This window comes from Anomaloglossus baeobatrachus, chromosome 4 (assembly GCF_048569485.1).
Source record: "Anomaloglossus baeobatrachus isolate aAnoBae1 chromosome 4, aAnoBae1.hap1, whole genome shotgun sequence".
NCBI classification, from domain to species: Eukaryota; Metazoa; Chordata; class Amphibia; order Anura; family Aromobatidae; genus Anomaloglossus; species Anomaloglossus baeobatrachus.
Window position 1 is genome coordinate 119,193,447 of NC_134356.1, and position 19,748 is coordinate 119,213,194.

A 19,748-nucleotide genomic window follows, 5' to 3' on the forward strand; every position below is an offset into this window, starting at 1 on the left:
GAATAAAAAGATTTCTTGCTTACATGATGCATTATTATTATTATTTTTTCAAGCAGTTTCTACCAAATATCTGCACGTGTGTGTATGGTTGTGTGTGTATATATTCTTCAGTATGTATGGTTGTGTTTTGTTGTGGTGTGAGTATGTTTAGTTGTGTGTATATGGTTGTGAGCGTGTATGGGTGTGTGTGTTTGGAAGGGAGTGTGTTTGGGTGTGTGTGCATGGAAGTGAGTGTTTGGGTGTGTGTGCATGGAAGTGTGTATGGGTGTGAGCATCTATGGGTGTATGTATATGGTTGTGAGCGTGTATGGGTGTGTGTATGGAAGTGAGCATCTATGGGTGTATGTATATGGTTGTGAGCGTGTATGGGTGTGTGTGTGCATGGAAGTGAGTGTATACGGGTATGAGCATCCATGGGTGTGTGTGTATGGTTGTGAGTTTGTGTGTGCATGGAAGTGTGTATGGGTGTGAGCATCTATGGGTGTGTGTATATGGTTGTGAATGTGTATGGGTGTGTGTGCATGAAAGAGTGTGTATGGCTGTGAGTTTGTATGGAAGGGAGTGTATATGGGTGGGAGTGTATATGGGTGTGAGCATCTATGGGTATGTGTGTGTATATGGTTATGAGCATGTATGGGTGTGTGTATGGAAGTATGTATGGGTGTGAGCGGGTGTGTATATGGTTGTGAGCGTGTATGGGTGTGCATGCATGGAAGTGTGTATCAGTGTGAGCATCTATGGGTGTGAGTGTGTATGGGGGTGTATGCATGGAAACAAAAGTGTATTGGTGTGAGCATCTATGGGAGTGTGTATGGTTATGACCTTGTATGGGTGTGTGTGTGTGTGTGTGTGTGTGTGTGTGTGCATCGAAGTAAGTGTGTATTGGTGTGAGCATCTATCAGTGTGTGTATGGTTGTGACCAGGAATGGGTGGGTGTGAATGGAAGTGAGTGTGTATTGGTTTAAGCATCTATGGCTGTGGTTGTGTGTGCTTTCTTTGTCTGATTCTGTATGGTCGTGTATGATAGTGTGTGCATGGAAGTGAGTGTGTATGGGTGTGTGTATCTATGGGTGTGTGTATGATTATGAGTGCGTATGGGTGTGTGTGCATGGAAGGGAGTATGTATAGGTGTCAGCATCTATGGGTGTGTGTATATGGTTGTGAGTGTGTATATAGTTGTGAGTGTGTATGCCTGTGTGTATGGAATTGAGTGTGTATGGGTGTGAGCATCTATGGGTGTGTGTGTATGGTTGTGAGCGTGTATGGGTGGGGGTGCATGGAAGTCAGTGTGTATGGGTGTGAGTATGTATGGGTGTGGTTGTGTTTGCTTTATTTCAAGTGTTTGGTGTTCTTTGATTCTGTATGTTTGTGTGTATGATAGTATGTAGTTTGTTGTGTATGTATGGAAGTGTGTGTATGGGTGTGAGCATCTGTGGGTGGGTGGGTGTGTATGGAAGTGATTGTGTATGGGTGTGAGCATCTATGGCTGTGTATGGTTATGAGCATGTATGGGTGGGTGTGCAAGGAAGTGTGTATGAGTGTGAGCATCTATGTGTGTAGTTGTGTGTGATTGTACGTAGGTTTTATTTCCTCAAAATAGTATTACACCAACAGGATTGTAGCATTGCAACATCAAGACGTATTTAAATTCAGGGCTTAGTACAAGAATTAATTAAGTGGTCTGTAAATACTTTTGATTATAAGTTGGGTCTCATGTTAGTTTCAGAGAATCTTTTCTTACAGTGATCTACATGGGAAAACTAGAAACTGGTTTAGGGGCACATTTATTCAGATCAACTTACTGAAATCTGTGCCAGTGAGCTGTGCCAGGATGCGGAAGGAACGGGACTGAGTGGTCCCTGTACGAGGTTTCCAGTCCTCGGTGTCCTCCATCAGTCTCTTTTTACTGGAGTCATTGGGGAGGAAGGCAGGCTGAGACTCCATCCTAAGAGAGTGTCTAGTAGAGGAAGGAAAGTGGAATGGAAAGGGAGAGGGACAGACAAGAATGAAAGAAGAATAGAATTACTCACAAGACACCTTCAGGAAAGCGTGCAGAACTGGAGATTGCGTCACCCGCATTATCAGTAATTGTGAAGCACCTACTGATCGTCTAAGAGAAAAGCGTTGAGAGAGGATTGGGTCAGTCCGTTCAGGGCCTGGGAAACGTCCTGCTCTTTGGGGTTTATGGCAACTCTGCGAGAGTGAAGAACGTGAAAAGCACTCCGGGAAATGGACTGTACACACAGCACGCCAATCCTTAGTCATCATGCAGGGGAGGACTATAATGTGGACTATCACTGCACAAGACAGACACACAACAAGCAAGAATGCTTACTGACTTTTCTATGTTATCCACCTGCAAAGCAAAAAGAAGGATAAAGAAAAAGAAAGAACCAAAGTGACGGGAAAGGGAAAAAGAAAGAATTGTGCAGATATAGTTATGGAATAGAAAATAAATGTACTTATTGGAATGACACACAATAAATGAGAAAAAGACCCTGCTGTAAATGAAGCTGTTGGAGTCCGTGCTGCCTTCTGTATGGACAGTACAACCTAGCTGCCGTAGGATGGGTGCATATGGTACAGCCACATCCTCACAGGCAAGTGCCCAAAAATGTAATCTAACCGCGCTCGCACCTCTTTACAACCTGTTGCTGTCATAATGCACAGCAAATTGAGAGACCAAAATGAAACAGAAATCCTCATTTATTCCCAAGAGTATCTGCAGTGATATCTGTTTGCGGACATCTGCGACAAGGCACTATTCATGTCATCCTCCTCTCCATCCCCCATGCTTATGGATTGTTATGTATATAATGAATCGTATTCTGCAGCCAGACAACAATTTCCTCTAAAACTCTTTTTTTTTACATCCGGTAAAGTCTGCATCCCCTATAATTGCATTTGCATCTTTGTCAAGTCTGCAGCATCACAATCTTACATGCTACTACATAAGATTCCCTCTAGCTGCTTAAAAGGGAGAAAAGCCAAAGTCCATTTTTATATAGGGCTACTAAAGGAGAATGAAAATCTCTATATAATGTATGAGGAAAGTGAAATACCTGCCTGTATGGAAGGATGTGACCAGCTCCAATACATGGAGAGCTTCTGTCACTGATCCTACAGGCTGCCAGCCCCAATATAGCCACAGGTCAAATTACTCCAGCCCTAGTAAGGCTCTGGCAAGAAGTTCCAGTGCAGCCCCCCACCCCTAATACACTGATCAGAACATAGAAAGGTGGGGGTCCCAGAGGCCTTGCCTCCAATTACACTGCAGTTCATACAGTAAACAAGAGCAGGTTGCTTCAAGACTGTCCAGCAGCTATGGAGCTATGTACACGAGTTCCTAGCATTACAGCAGAGCAGGGAACACACAGGTCAAGACGAAAACAAGTTGTTCTTTTCCTATTGTGTTTCAATTGCACCTAAATTCTGAAGAAACACAAAACCATTAGTGCCCCCTAGTGTCAGACATGTGAGCTACATTGTTTACCAGTTAATTTCTACTGGATTTTACTAGGAAGACAAACCAGGTAATGTCAAGACATATCCACATTGCATCTGCAAAATACTCAGAACTTTGATCCCAATTCAATGTGTGTTTTATACTCATCTGTCATTGACACAATTCGGCTTAACCCCTGCTTTATATTACAAGGCACAGGATGACTGGAAACTGTTGATGTGACAGACAGATAACATGGGAGTGAAGCTACACAAATTAGATAAATATTGCACACTGAACCAATCAGGAGGCAGCATTTCACACCATTTTGGGGGAAACGTATAATGTACATGCACAGAGTGTATATATGTAACCTCATATATACAAAAACACATACATGTATATACTATATCATAAAAGTGAGGAGTACACCCCTCACATTTTAGTAAATATTTTCTTAGATCTTTTCATGGGATAACAATGAAGAAATGACATTTTTAGACAATGTAAAGTAGTCAGTGCACAGCTTGTATAACAGTGTAAATGTGGCGTACTTTCTAAATAACTCAACACAGCCATTAATGTCTAAAATTCTAGCAAAATAAGTGAGTACACCCCTAATTGAAAATGACCAATTGTGCCGAAAGTGTGAATATTTTGTGTGGCCATTATTTTCAAGCACTGACTTAACTCTCTTGGGTATTGAGTTCACTAGAGCTTCACAGGAGCCACTGGAATTTTCTTGCTTGACCAGTCCAGAACCTTTACCCTCAGTTTCTTTAGCATGGCAGTGGCCGTCTTAGAGGTGTGTTTGGGGTCGTTATGTTGGAATACTGCCCTGCGGCCCAGTTTCTGAAGGGAGAGGATCATGCACTGCTTCAGTATACCACAGTACTTGTTGGCATTCATGGTTCCCTCAATGAACTGCAGCTACACACAGCAGACAGCACTCATACAGCCCCAAACCATGACACTCCCACTACCATGCTTGACTGTAGGCAAGACACACTTGTCTTTGTACTCCTCACTTGGTTGCCGCTGCACATGCTTGACACTACCTGAACCAAATAAGTTTATCTTGGTCTCATCAGACCTCAGGGCATAGTTTTATTAATCCATACGTCCACCCTCATACGTCTATTTTGAAAAGACAACCTCTGGGTACAACGCTAAGCATGTGCACCTGTCTTGTTAAACTGCTGTATGGTCTTGGCCACTGTGCTGCAACTCAGTTTCAGGTTTGTTGGTAATCTTCTTACAGCCGAGGCCATCTTAATGTAGGGCAATTCTTTTTTTCAACTTTGTTAAGCTTTCTGTGTAGAGTATGAGAGAATATGTGAGCGATAGCACCAAATGTAATGGCTGTGCGTCAAGCTATTTAGAGGGCACAATAAATTTACACTGTTATACAAGCTGTACAATGACTACTTTACATTGCATCAAAGAGTCATATCTTCAGTGTTGTCCCATGAAAAGATATAGTAAGATATAAGATATTTACAAAAATGTGAGGGGTGGGCTCACTTTTGTGATATACAGTATATATTGATATATACAGTGCTGGCCAAAAGTATTGGCACCCCTGCAATTCTGTCAGATAATACTCAGTTTCTTCTTGAAAATGTTTGCAATCACAAATTCTTTGGTATTATTATCTTCATTTAATTTGTCTTCAATGAAAAAAAAATAAAAAAATGGTCAAAGACAAATTGGATATAATTCCACACCAAACATAAAAAAGGGGGTGGACAAAAGTATTGGCACGGTTTGAAAAATCATGTGATGCTTCTCTAATTTGTGTAGTTAACAGCACCTGTAACTTACCTGTGGCACCTAACAGGTGTTGGCAATAACTAAATCACACTTGCAGCCAGTTGACATGGATTAAAGTTGACTGAACCTCTGTCCTGTGTCCTTGTGTGTACCACATTGAGCATGGAGAAAAGAAAGAAGACCAAAGAACTGTCTGAGGACTTGAGAATCCAAATTGTGAGGAACCATGAGCAATCTCAAGGCTACAAGTCCATCTCCAAAGATCGGAAAGTTCCTGGGTCTACGGTGCGCAGTGTCATCAAGAAGTTTAAAGCCCATGGCACTGTGGCTAACCTCCCTAGATGTGGAAGGAAAAGAAAAATTGACGAGAGATTTCAACGCAAGATTGTGCGGATGGTGGATAAAGAACCTCGACTAACATCCAAACAAGTTGAAGCTGCCCTGCAGTCCGAGGGTACAACAATGTTAACCCGTACAATCCGTCGGCATCTGAATGAAAAGGGACTGTATGGTAGGATACCCAGGAAGACCCCACTTCTTACCCCGAGACATAAAAAAGCCAGGCTGGAGTTTGCCAAAACTTACCTGAGAAAGCCTAAAACGTTTTGAAAGAATGTTCTCTGGTCAGAGGAGACAAAAGTAAAGCTTTTTAGGAAAAGCCATCAACATAGAGTTTACAGGGAAAAAAAAAAAGAGGCATTCAAAGAAAAGAACACGGTCCCTACAGTCAAACATGGCGGACGTTCCCTGATGTTTTGGGGTTGCTTTGCTGCTTCTGCCACTGGACTGCTTGACCGTGTGCATGTCATTATGAAGTCTAAAGACTACCAACAAATTTTGCAGCATAATGTAGGGCCCAGTGTGAGAAAGCTGGGTCTCCCTCAGAGGTCATGGGTCTTCCAGCAGGACAATGACCCAAAACACACTTCAAAAATCACTAGAAAATGGTTTGAGAGAAAGCACTGGAGACTACTAAAGTGGCCAGCAATGAGTCCAGACCTGAATCCCATAGAACACCTGTGGAGAGATCTGAAAATGGCAGTTTGGAGAAGGCACCCTTCAAATCTCAGGGATCTGGAGCAGTGTGCCAAAGAAGAATGGTCTAAAATTCCAGGAGAGCATTGTAAGAATCTCATTGATGGTTACCGGAAGCGGTTGTGCACAGTTATTTTGGCTAAAGGTTGTGCAACCAAGTATTAGGCTAAGGGTGCCAATACTTTTGTCTGGCCCATTTTTGGAGTTTTGTGTGAAATGATCAATGATTTGATTTTTGTTTCATTCTCTTTTGTGTTTTGTCATTGCAAGCAAAATAAATGAAGTTAATAATACCAAAGAATTTGTGATTGCAATCATTTTCAAAAAGAAACTGAGTATTATCTGACAGAATTGCAGGGGTGCCAATACTTTTGGCCAGCACTGTATGTGTGTGGTGTGTATGAGGTTACATATTTCTGACAGAGCCAGCCAGCTATGCTTTAGAGCACAGACATGGCGCATACCTATTGGAAGGCACAGATATATTTAGTGTATAATAACTACAGATCATGTTTTCCCAGCTAAGCATGATGTCACATGTATAAGGTGGACAATGAGAGGAATGTCAACGGCCTATAGATTGCATAAGTCTCCATAAAAGTTCCACATGACTGTAAAAGCAAAGTGAAACTCCCACTCACAGGTCACTCCAATGAGAGAATAGTGCCCTCAGCTGGACAGAAGCGGCATTACATAAATAGCAGTGATCTGTGCAGAAAAGGTTCAGAGGAAGAAAATGCATTTGAAAGATCACTATTATGAGAACATATACGTCTGTGGATAATGAATAAAATAATATTTACGAAGAAATAGCAATGTTACATGCAGGACAATGAAAGCGTAACAGGATCCTTGGCCCCAAAGTCTCTATTATTGTATAGATAAAAAAATAAAAAGTGCTTGAGTATCTGAACATCACCTATCATAAAGATGTAATGGCAACGCTTGGGCATTAACCCAAAAGTATACAATCATTATTTAGTATATGTGCTTAAATGGAACCTATGAGCATATTTTTACATGAAGTGGTGCTATGGCGGTGTAGGCACTAGTCTACTCAAAAACGATATATTTTTGGTCGACATTTGACATTCGCATAAAAGCCATAGCAGATCTGGCTGGAGGTGAATGGGGGTGGGGGGCCGCAGTGCATTGGACGGCTTACTGCCATTACACTGTGACACCCCGGCGTGCACCTCCAGCCTGATGTGATCAGCACATGTGTATCTGAATACACACTGCTGAGAGACGCAGGGGGTGTGCTGCCCTCATACATAGTCCGAAACATACCCCCCAATGGTGAGCAATGCAGGTATGGGTAATAGGGTGCGAACCTGCAGCCATAATATACTGCTGGAAATCATATTAGATGCCCATCTCTTACTACTGGGGTGTCTGGTAGGGGCTGAGGAGATCCAAATGCTGGGAAGCATTGTTATCCCCCTATAATAGAACAACGTGGAGGAAGCGGTCTCTGTATACACATCTGTCCTCATCCTGTACAGAGACACATGAAATGCCAACATTCTATAATTGGATCATTCTCTTTACCCGAGCGGCAATGGCTCTGGAAAACTAATAATGGTGAATGGAATTGCAACGGCTAATAGTTATCAGATTTACAAACAGAAATCAGATGGTTTTGATTCCAGCCCAATTGGCGGCTTATAGGGGATTAAACAGCTGCATTACAAATGTGAGAACCGCGCATTACACTGAATTCTCATACTAATGTTCCATTATTGACATGGCTTTCGTTTCCCACATGCCGTCCTCTGCGTTATGCTGTGTAGACAGTGTGATGTTTACACTACCATCCAAAATATGATGCTCGGGTCATCTCCTGGGCAGATTTGTATCCAGATCCCATTTGGACACATTTACGGGTAAATGGTAAGAACGGGAAAATCACAGAATTGGTGTACAGAGGGTTAACTTCTGCGGCTCTGTTTTCTGCCATGTCCTTGTTGACAGTTTCTAGCATTACAAAAAAAGATTACTGTTGGGACAGTGCCCTGCTGGGACATTAGCAGAAGCACCAGCATCATATTACAGCTCCATGTATGATCCAGTGTATCTGTGGGATTACATAAAAAACATCCAAATGTATCTGCGAGGCAGAAACATGGCACCAAAACGTGTGCGCACTAGTCCCAATAATCCCTAAGCCGCCCACTATTCACTATCCAGCATGGACTGGCAGGAGATGGGCAAAGTCATTTCTGGGTAGGAAAATGTTTGTAAATGTCTTGTCTTGTGCTATACATTTTTAGGGTGTGACAATGCAGCTTCTCTCTTTTGGCTAGGTCACCCTACAGTCTACAGACGTGGTACCACCATACTGTTACCGTAGTGTCACCATAGTGTTACCTTAGTGTCACCGTACTGCTACCATAGTGTCACCGTACTGTTACCAGTGTCACCGTACTGTTACCATAGTGTCACCGTACTGTTACCATAGTATCACCGAACTGTTACCAGTGTCATCGTACTGTAACCAGTGTCACCATACTGTTACCATACTGTCACCGAACTGTTACCATAGGGTCACCGAACTGTTACCATAGTGTCACCGAACTGTTACCATAGTGTCACCGAACTGTTACCACAGTGTCACCGTACTGTTACCAGTGTCACCGTACTGTTACCATAGTATCACCGTACTGTTACCATAGTATCACCGAACTGTTACCAGTGTCATCGAACTGTTACCAGTGTCACCATACTGTTACCGTAGTGTCACCATAGTGTTACCTTAGTGTCACCGTACTGCTACCATAGTGTCACCGTACTGTTACCAGTGTCACCGTACTGTTACCATAGTGTCACCGTACTGTTACCATAGTATCACCGAACTGTTACCAGTGTCATCGTACTGTTACCAGTGTCACCGTACTGTTACCATAGGGTCACCGAACTGTTACCATAGGGTCACCGAACTGTTACCATAGTGTCACCGAACTGTTACCATAGTGTCACCGAACTGTTACCACAGTGTCACCGTACTGTTACCATAGTATCACCGTACTGTTACCATAGTATCACCGAACTGTCACCATACTGTTACCAGTGTCACTATACTGTTACCATAGTGTCACCATACTGTTACCACAGTGTCACCATACTGTTACCACAGTGTCACCATACTGTTACCATAGTGTCACCGAACTGTTACCATAGTGTCACCGAACTGTTACCATAGTATCACCGTACTGTTACCACAGTTTCACCATACTGTTACCATAGTGTCACCATACTGTTACCACAGTGTCACCATACTGTTACCATAGTGTCACCGAACTGTTACCATAGTATCACCGTACTGTTACCAGTGTCACTGTACTGTTACCGTAGTGTCACCGTACTGTTACCGTAGTGTTACTGTACTGTTACCAGTGTCACTGTACTGTTACCACAGTTTCACCGTACTGTTACCATAGTGTCACCGAACTGTTACCATAGTATCACCGTACTGTTACCAGTGTCACTGTACTGTTACCGTAGTGTTACTGTACTGTTACTGTACTGTTACCAGTGTCACTGTATTGTTACCACAGTTTCACCGTACTGTTACCATAGTGTCACCGTACTGTTACCATAGTATAACGATACTGTTACCATAGTGTCACCATACTGTTACCACAGTGTCACCATACTGTTACCATAGTGTCACCGTACTGTTACCATAGTGTCACCATACTGTTACCATAGTGTCACCATACTGTTACCACAGTGTCACCGTACTGTTACCACAGTGTCACCATACTGTTACCATAGTGTCACCGAACTGTTACCATAGTATCACCGTACTGTTACCACAGTTTCACCATACTGTTACCATAGTGTCACCATACTGTTACCACAGTGTCACCATACTGTTACCATAGTGTCACCGAACTGTTACCATAGTATCACCGTACTGTTACCAGTGTCACTGTACTGTTACCGTAGTGTCACCGTACTGTTACCGTAGTGTTACTGTACTGTTACCAGTGTCACTGTATTGTTACCACAGTTTCACCGTACTGTTACCATAGTGTCACCGAACTGTTACCAGTGTCACCATACTGTTACCATAGTCTCACCGCACTGTTACCATAGTATAACGATACTGTTACCGTAGTGTTACTGTACTGTTACCAGTGTCACCAAACAGTTACCAGTGTCACTGTACTTTTACCATAGTGTCACTGAACAGTTACCAGTGTCACTGTAATGTTACCATAGTGTCACTGTCGTGTCACTTGCACTTGCTCTCCCTGAATTTCGGAGTGAAGGACAGGCTTATGTGTTGCAGTCCCTAATGCATGGTAAGTTTAGGATTTTTGTAAGTCCTAGTGAAGCTTAGGAAGGACAGGATAGATTTTGACTTTCTGTAAAGGAATGTATGATTTTTTTCTTCACTAATTAAACCAGATACTGATAAATATGTCTTCCTCCCCATTTGTTTTTATTGTATGATTGTTGAATTTTGTACGTGGCTCTTCAGGCGGCCACCTTTCCTGAGCGGTTACTCATCTTTTTAGGCTTTGTTCACACAAGTACATTATTTTCTGCAGCAATTCCACCATAGATCACAGTAACATCTCCACAGTATCAAATCCATACCAGAGTGTGCAGATTTCAGTGTCAAGCAGCCCAGTGAGTATCACACTACTGGAATCAGGGTCTCTACATTTTCTTGCTCTCACATTTAGTAGAAAAAAACCTCCAGTGTTTCATGGAGCAATCCAGGGGTCCCTTTTCAATGCAAGTCTATGAGAGCCTCGTTCTGGCTCTCAGACTTATATTGAGAGCTTGTCAGAAATTGCAGTCACAAGATGGCGCCATAGACCCGGAGTGGAGTCGGTAAAAGGTGAAGACACCGGAGGGTGAGTATATTACTATATTACTAAGAGCATGGACCTTGGAGTAAAAGCACCCCTTCAAAGGTGAAGAAAAAAAAACCCACACGCTGGAGTGGTGCTTTAAAGATGTTGTTCACTACTTTTACATTGATGGCCTATCCTTAGGATGGGTCATCAATGTCTGATCAGCTGGGGTCAGATACCCCACATTCCGCCAATCAGCTGTCCTCGGTGCTGGCAGCAGGCAGCTGGAAATGCTCAGTTCCGGAGCTGCCCCGTCAACTGATAGCGGCCTCGTACTACACATCCGTCTCCCATTCAAATCAATAGGAGGCGGATGTGCAGTACACAGCAGAGGCCACGATCAGAAGACGGGGAAGCTCCAGAACTCAGTATTTCCAGCTGCCAGCGGCACTATGAACAGCTGATCTTCGGAGGTGCGAGGTGTCAGACTCGGGCGACATTGATGATCTATCCTAGGGATAGGCCATCAATATAAAAGTAGTGGATAGCCTCTTTACGAGAGGTATTATCTTTAACAATAAGCATGTCTCTGATGGTATTCAATGAAAACGTTTTATGGCCTCTTTCGATAGTAATGTAAATAGGTTAAGCAACAGTGGAGTTACTTTTCTTACTAAGCCTTCAGTTGTGTTATCTGCTCTGACTTTTATAATCCTATAGGCTCTTATGTGTTGACCGAATTCAGTTTTCTCTATGCATTTCTACTAAAGCCTCAATGTGACTCTCATAGGAAAAAGCTTCCAGTCCAGAAATAAGAGCCTGTATGATTCTGATCCTGAGCACCATAATATGAAGGAGCGGAAGAGAGCGGATAAATCAAGAGAAATAAGAGAACGTCACTACTATTATCCTAATGTACATAACTATCAGAGGAAATCATCATCTTTCTGGAATTCAATGCAGACGTGCAGTTGATGTTGTTTTTTTCCATATGTACTCTGAATTGTATCCTTCTTGGTCTTCAATTGCATGTACCATATATCGAATAAAGTATTAATCAAAAATCCAGTGCAAAGTAAGAGTTAAAAATACACTAAATAACGCAATATAAAATCATAGCTCTCAAGGAGGTTAAATTGCTTCGTACAAACCCTGCACAATAATAGAAGCATTGGTGGTTCGAGATACATTTTGGATGACATGAATAACACAGATTGCTGATACATTTCTGTATATTCAGCCTCTATTCAATACAGTAAATGAAACCTCCATTGTCATAGTTATGTGAAGACCTGTATACAATTGTGTGTGGACACAACGTCTCTATAAACATCTACTACACCACATAAATCAGCATCAAACTGGAAGCGTGAATCTAGAAATAAATGATCCAGAAGTAATAAAAGTAACCAAGGGCCAGATACACTACAAGACCACGATCTGCGAATACAAGCTTAGGCCGAATTCACATGGCAGAACGTCTCCTGCGTCATGGCTCCACTCCTGGTTTTCACATACAAATACCAAATATTGCAGCATGAAAGATGCTTTACCCTAGAATATCATCTACACCTGTAAAACAGATCAAGGTGATCCTGATGAAGACTAGTACACATTGGTAGTAATAAATAAAGTTATGGTCAGTTATTTTAATTTATTTAAGGCTATGATGACATTGTGTTAATGGTCTCCATGAAAGCTGCAGACATATACACTGATCAGTCTGTGATGGATGCTGTACAGTGGCATCAGTCACCCATAGGTTATAATGGTAGAAGTAGAAGTGCCTGTGCCCACGATCAGTGTTAGCAGCGTTTTGGACACAGTGTGTTTTCACAGAATCCAAAACGTTGTGTAGTACAGTACAAGCACAATTGATGGGATTTATAGCAATCCAATGCCCATTGTGCTTCTTTTACATACTCCGTAAATGGACATGCGGCACGGCTTTCCTGTGCGTAGCATGTCAATTTATTCTTGTAGAGAAGATAGTGTTCTGAGCTGGAGAACCCAGCGAAACTTCACTGCGCCCATGTAGCCTTAGATCAGGAATAGAACAGACATTTACAGGACATTTCATAACTTTCCCAAATTCCCATGAAAAATATTCAGCACATCCTGCATTGCACTACTATACACAATTTATTATATATTTTAGGAGTCGGAGTCGGTCCATTTTATACAGACTCCGACTCCACCAAAATGAGCTCCAACTCCGACTCCACAGCCCAGAATCCTGATCAAGGGCAAGTACTGAGCATTCTCCCCGCACAGGACACTAACGTCTCCGCCTCCGCAAGAGGAGTGACACTGCGTCCAGAACGCCAGGAAGCCTGATCACGAGCACGTACAGCACGTTCTCCCACACAAGACACTAGCATCTCCGCAAGAGGAATGACACTGCGTCCAGAACGCCAGGAAGCATGATCACGAGCACGTACAGCACGTTCTCCCACACAAGACACTAGCATCTCCGCAAGAGGAATGACGCTGCGTCCAGAACCCAGGAAGCCTGATCACGAGCACGTACAGCACATTCTCCCACACAAGACACTAGCATCTCCGCAAGAGGAATGACGCTGCATCCAGAACCCAGGAAGCCTGATCACAAGCACGCACAGCACGTTCTACCACACAAGACACTAGCATCTCCGCAAGAGGAATGACACTGCATCCAGAACGCAAGGAAGCCTGATCACGAGCACGTACAGCACGTTCTCCTGCACAAGACACTAGCATCTCTGCAAGAGGAATGACACTGCATCCAGAAGACCAGAAAGCCTGATCGTGGGCACCTACAGTGCATTCTACCAAACAGGACACTAGCATCTGCATCCAGAACGCCAAGAAGCCTGATCGTGCGCACTTACCCGAAGGCTTCATTAGCATGTCCATTTTACTCATCTGCATTCTGTTTTTTAAATAGACGGCACACGGACGTATTATATTTTTTGGGTCTTTTCACATGACCGTTTGAGGATTGATAGTTCATGAAAAAAACAGAGATGTCCTGGTTAAGTCTACTTTGTAGAATAAGCTTGCCCATTTTAATGAATAGGTTTAGAAAAAAAATAATAGTTTAAATCCCGAAAGTGTAATTAAGGTCTAACATCCAACCTAAATAGCTGCTGTTCCTCATGGTGGCATTGATAACCCATGGGCTAATACGGGATCTGTTTAATGAATGCGCTTTCTGTAGGATCACGTCTATGAAGTAGCCTAGTCTTCTACACTATTGTACACTTCATCTTTGGCAGGACACTAACCTTTACAGACACGATGGAAATAAAAAAGAAAACTATTTATCCTATGCTTAATGGACCAATATAGAGATGCTCAGTGTATATGCTGGGAGATTTTACAACATACACAATAATTGCAGACGAAAAACTATTGAACTCAGCATTACCCCCAAAACACTAAACTAAATGTTGCTTCTTCGGGTGAGCAGTCATCTTGCATTAATTGTGTACAATGTAACTTTATAAAATACACACGGAAATAGATTCACTTTTTACACCATTTTACAGTAAGTATTTTTGAAGAAAAAAAAAATGCATTTTAAAGTGTCAACATCATTTGTAATAAGCAACATAGTTTATGATTTTTTTCACTGCAGTGTTTCCCTTGCGTTTTATTTAGTGTCACTTTGTATATACTTTTTTCAAGTCTTATGGAAAAACGACACTCAAAATACCGTATCCAGAACCTGATAACCACAAATCAACATGCATGTTATGCCGTCCAGTTTCATATTTTGACATAGACTTTAAAATAACATTTAAGGGTGCTTTACACGCTGCGACATCGCTAACGATATATCGTCGGGGTCACGGTGTTTGTGACGCACATCCGGCGTCGTTAGCGATATCATAGCATATGACACCTAGGAGCGACGATCAACAATTGCAAAAACGGCAAAAATCTTTCATCGTTGACAAGTCGCTCCTTTTCCAAATATCGGTGATGGTGCATGCCACTGGTTGTTCGTTGTTCCTGCATCGCTATGTGTGACACCGCAGGAGCAACGAACATCTCCTTACCTGCGTCCACCGGCAATGAGGAAGGAAGGAGGTGGGTGGCATGTTCCGGCCGCTCATCTCCTCCCCTCCTCTTCTATTGGACGGCCGTTTTGTGACGTCGCTGTGACGCCGAACACACCTCCCCTTTGAAGGAGGGATTGTTTGGTGTCCACAGCGATATCGCAGAACAGGTATGTGCATGTGACACTGCAGTAGCGATAATGTTCGCTACGGCAGCGATCGCCACATATCGCACCAACGACAGGGGCGGGTGCTATCGCTTGTGATATCGCTAGCAATCGCTAGTGATGTCGCAGCGTGTAAAGCACCCTTTAGTCAGACCATGTCAAGTTCCAAAAAGCGCTGTGTAAAACCAGCCTAAAAACAACCCTTTTTAATATGACATTAAAAGGGTTATCCACTACTTGGACAACCCCTTCTCAATCCCTATGTTTCCCCTAAAGTAATAACAACATACTGGGAGAGTGAAGCCATCACTGATTGTCAGCAAAACATGTCACGTGATCCCCAGGAGAGGCAGTGCCGCCACTTCTAAAATGAGGCCATAGGGGAGTATAGATGTTATTATTTTGTTGGAGGAGGGAAATATAGAGATTAGTGTAAAACCCCTTTAAATAGTATTTCATCCCTTAAACTGTTTATATGCACATTATCATTCATTAGCTAACTAGTCGGCTGCATTGTTACCAAAACTTGTATTTCGAATTCGAATCAATATACAAATGAGGCTACAGTGCTTTTGGCATGTGGAAGCACTGAAGCACTTCCCCAGCCTGTGCCACTCTATCGCCTTCTGGCTGACTGTCCAATTCAGTGGAAGAGTTTGGCATATTGAAGCTTTTCTCAAGCCTCATTCACTCTGCCCAACCGCTTCCTTCTGCCTGACTGACAGCCTTTTTGCCTAAAGTCATGCAAGCAAAGAAGCCGGAGGAGGCAGTGTGCAGAGGCTTGGGAACCGCTTACACACACAGCCAGTAACAGAGGAATGGACTCTCCAGCTACAGGTATGGGTGGACGTGTCCTCATAAAGGCTACAGTATATGTGCAGATAAACAGGGGGAGCGAGGTGAAATCCCGAGGACAGATTCCATCTAAGTGGAGAAAGGTAAACAGCAGATACTCATTTATCATAACTGCATAGCAGAAATAGGATTTATTCCTCTCCGAAGGCTTTTTTTTTTTTACAGTGTAGTTAAGGAAATGTCATTTCAGTGCTGACTCTACTGGATGGCAAAAAGTAATTTTCTTGTTTTCTTATCAATGCAATAAACAAAATGTCAACAAATTACTTTTTTTGCATCGTATTACAAATTCTGTCTCTGTTCATATTGAGAGCCGCATTTAATGTGGACCTTTCACAGTTTGTTACATATTGAACTGGACACGTCACGATAAAGTGGCTGCAGATCTGAATAAAATGCATTATTTTATGATCTCTAATCTCTGTTGCAGAGATATTTGTAAAGTTTAAATGACAATTTCCCATATACACAAAAGGACATTAGCATTGATTCTTCTTTGGGAGAGTTTACTTTTTCCCCTGCATAATGTTGTCTAATGATAAGCAGGCAGCGATATACAAGAAAAAAGAAAATGCACCCAGAGAAGGTTAGAACCGGCATCCTCTGTGTGATATGGTAAGAATGATAACCAGAAAACACGGAGATCTCACCGCTGGCATCTACTTTGAGTGCAAGAGTAGGAGGAAGAGAGCAGAGCTGTGTGTCATTACATACACCGCTCTGCATCTATTCCATGCATTAGGGAGTAATGCAGAGCAGTGTATATACCGCGCAAGGTCACAGAGACCTCACTGCCAGTACCTACTGTGCTAACCAGTGCAGGGGAAAAACAGCAGAGCTGTGTGTCATTACATACACCGCTCTGCATCTATTCCATGCATTAGGGAGTAATGCAGAGCAGTGTATATACCATGCAAGGTCACAGAGATCTCACTGCCAGTACCTACTGTGCTAACCAGTGCAGGGGAAAAACAGCAGAGCTGTGTGTCATTACATACACCGCTCTGCATCTATTCCATGCATTAGGGAGTAATGCAGAGCAGTGTATATACCGTGCAAGGTCACAGAGATCTCACTGCCAGTACCTACTGTGCTTACAAGTGCAGGGGAAGAAGAGCAGAACTGTGTGTCATTACATACACCGCTCTGCATCTATTCCATGCATTAGGGAGTAATGCAGAGCAGTGTATATACCGCGCAAGGTCACAGAGATCTCACTGCCAGTACCTACTGTGCTAACCAGTGCAGGGGAAAAACAGCAGAGCTGTGTGTCATTACATACACCGCTCTGCATCTATTCCATGCATTAGGGAGTAATGCAGAGCAGTGTATACACCGCGCAAGGTCACAGAGATCTCACTACCAGCACCTACTGTGCTTACAAGTGTAAGGGAAGAAGAGCAGAGCTGTGTGTCATTACATACACCGCTCTGCATTATCCGTGATTATTAGTGCCAGATGGAGTGCAGATATGTGTGACATTACATACTCCACTCTGCATGTTCTGTGATTACAAGTTTGAAGAGGGAAGCGGAGCTGTGTCAAATTACATACACCACTCAGCATTATTCTCCAATGCCTGTTATAGCCAGAGTGGTGTATGCAATGACACACAGCTCTAATCTCCTATCCCTGCACTGTCAGTAATCGCCACTGAGATATAAATCCTGGTTAGATATATCAGTCTAACCATATCGCCCAAAGAAAGATCGCTCTAAGCTTTTTTGAGAAGTTTTCTTATTTTTCCCCTGCAGGATGCTGCCTGCTTATGATTGGGCAATGTCATGCAGGGATAAAGTAAATACTTCCAGATATGAATTTCTGTTAAAGTCTGCTTGGCTATATGGGAAAAAAGTAGGTAAAATTTACAAAATTACTATCGCTACAAAGAAGATGAAAAATAAGGCTACGTTCGCTGGCTGCATTCTGGTTTGACAACAAAAATGCACCCTCTGGCAGACTTTTGACAAATGTATACATTGCGTTTGACAAAAAAAAAAAAAACAAGGTCAAACCGCATGCATTTTGACTGAGTTTTCGCTGCATTTTGGACATTGCGTTTTCAAATTGAAAAGTCAATGGGTGGAAAATGTGGACAAAACGCAATGAAGAAGTGACACGCTGCTTCTTTTTTTTTTGTCAAAAATTTTGACAAATATTTGTCAAACAAAACCCTGACGAAAAAACTGCAATGTGCGAATAGAAATTCTGACTTTTCATAGACTTTTTTGGGGAAGCAAAACACATGCAGTTTATCATTGACACATTGCAGTTTAAAACGCAACCAAACGCACATAGCCTAACATGTAAAAAGGTTTTATTCAGATCTTCAGCCACTTTATCATGATGTGCACAGTTTAGCAGATGAAAGGTCGTCCTTAAAGGGAGTCCGTCAGCATAAAATGACTGTTCAAACCAAGCACAGGCACACAGTGCACCCTTGGAACGGCCAAACAATTTAAGACACCTTCCTGCTTACTTGTTTTCCAACGGTGTCCATCTTTCTGTAGTTCATGTAAAGCCAGTACTATTAATCGTGGAAGACCGGGGCAGAGAAATAGAAAAAGACAAATAGGTTGGATGGTCTGGAGAAATGTTTGGCCACACCAAGTGTGCAATGAGGGCCTGTGCTCGTCTGAACAGTCATTTTATCCTGACTTTAGCCACTTAAGAGCTTTATTTTATTTACCTCAATTAATAAATGTAGAAGATAAAAACAACATATAAAACTTACAAGAAAAGTGTTCACAACGTTATTAAACATTTAACAGTGCACTGTCAGTAACAAAGCAGAGTTGTCCTTCGTCTGAATGCCATATGTTCCTTCTACAATCTTTTTTTATATTACCGCTGGAGTAGTTCTTCTAATCTAAGTTCCCTGATACTTATCCTCCGCCATCTTCATCTTCTATCATTGCGTTGGGCTCCGCCATTTTGTGACCTGCTGACAGCTCCAGTGTTTCATGGAGCGTGCGGGAAGTCACAAGTCAATACAAGTCTATGAGTGTCTCATTCCATAGACTTGCAATGAGAACTTGTGATGTAACTTCTGACTTCCAGACAGTCAGAATTTATGGTCACAAGATGGCACTGTGGGACAAGAGCGGCGATGATAAAAGATGAAAACGCCAGAGGGTGAGTATAAGACCAGGGGAGGGACCTTACTCTAATAGCACCACTCCAGCTCTGAACAAACAAACCGCTGAAGTGGTGCTTTAGACTGTCATAATTTAAGAAGATCCTTTCATCAGTACTGACCACTTTCCATTTATCACTGCTGTATATATTTTTTTTAATTGTCAGGGTTTGGACATTTCCTATTGTACAGGCTTCTAGAGTTGTATGACTGTCCCTGCAACAGTACTGCTTGTCCTGCCAGATCATGAGAATGCCAGCCACACGGGGCACGCTTTGCTACCATTAGGAGACTCATAAAATGCAAGACAAAAAGGACAAAAAATAGCTTGTTCCATATGTAATTCCCCTCTGTTAGCTTCAACTATTAAGGCAAGCTAAAAGGTACCGTCACACTAAGCGACGCTCCAGCGATCCCACCAGCAACCTGACCTGGCAGGGATCGCTGGAGCGTCGCTACATGGGTGGTGCTGGTGAGCTGTCA

General features: G+C 42.6%; 1 protein-coding gene and 1 long non-coding RNA gene across 3 annotated transcripts in view; one reads left to right on the forward strand and one right to left on the reverse strand.

The window, feature by feature from the left end:
- The window catches only part of LOC142303276 (PDZ and LIM domain protein 7-like), a 174,361-nt gene that overhangs the window by 51,042 nt on the left and 103,571 nt on the right, over positions 1–19,748 (reverse strand). The gene's annotated exons all lie outside the window — the stretch shown is intronic.
- Positions 8,284–12,132, forward strand: LOC142303277 (uncharacterized). The gene is made up of 2 exons (XR_012753002.1): positions 8,284–8,479; positions 11,855–12,132. It is a non-coding gene; the product is annotated as an uncharacterized LOC142303277 (long non-coding RNA).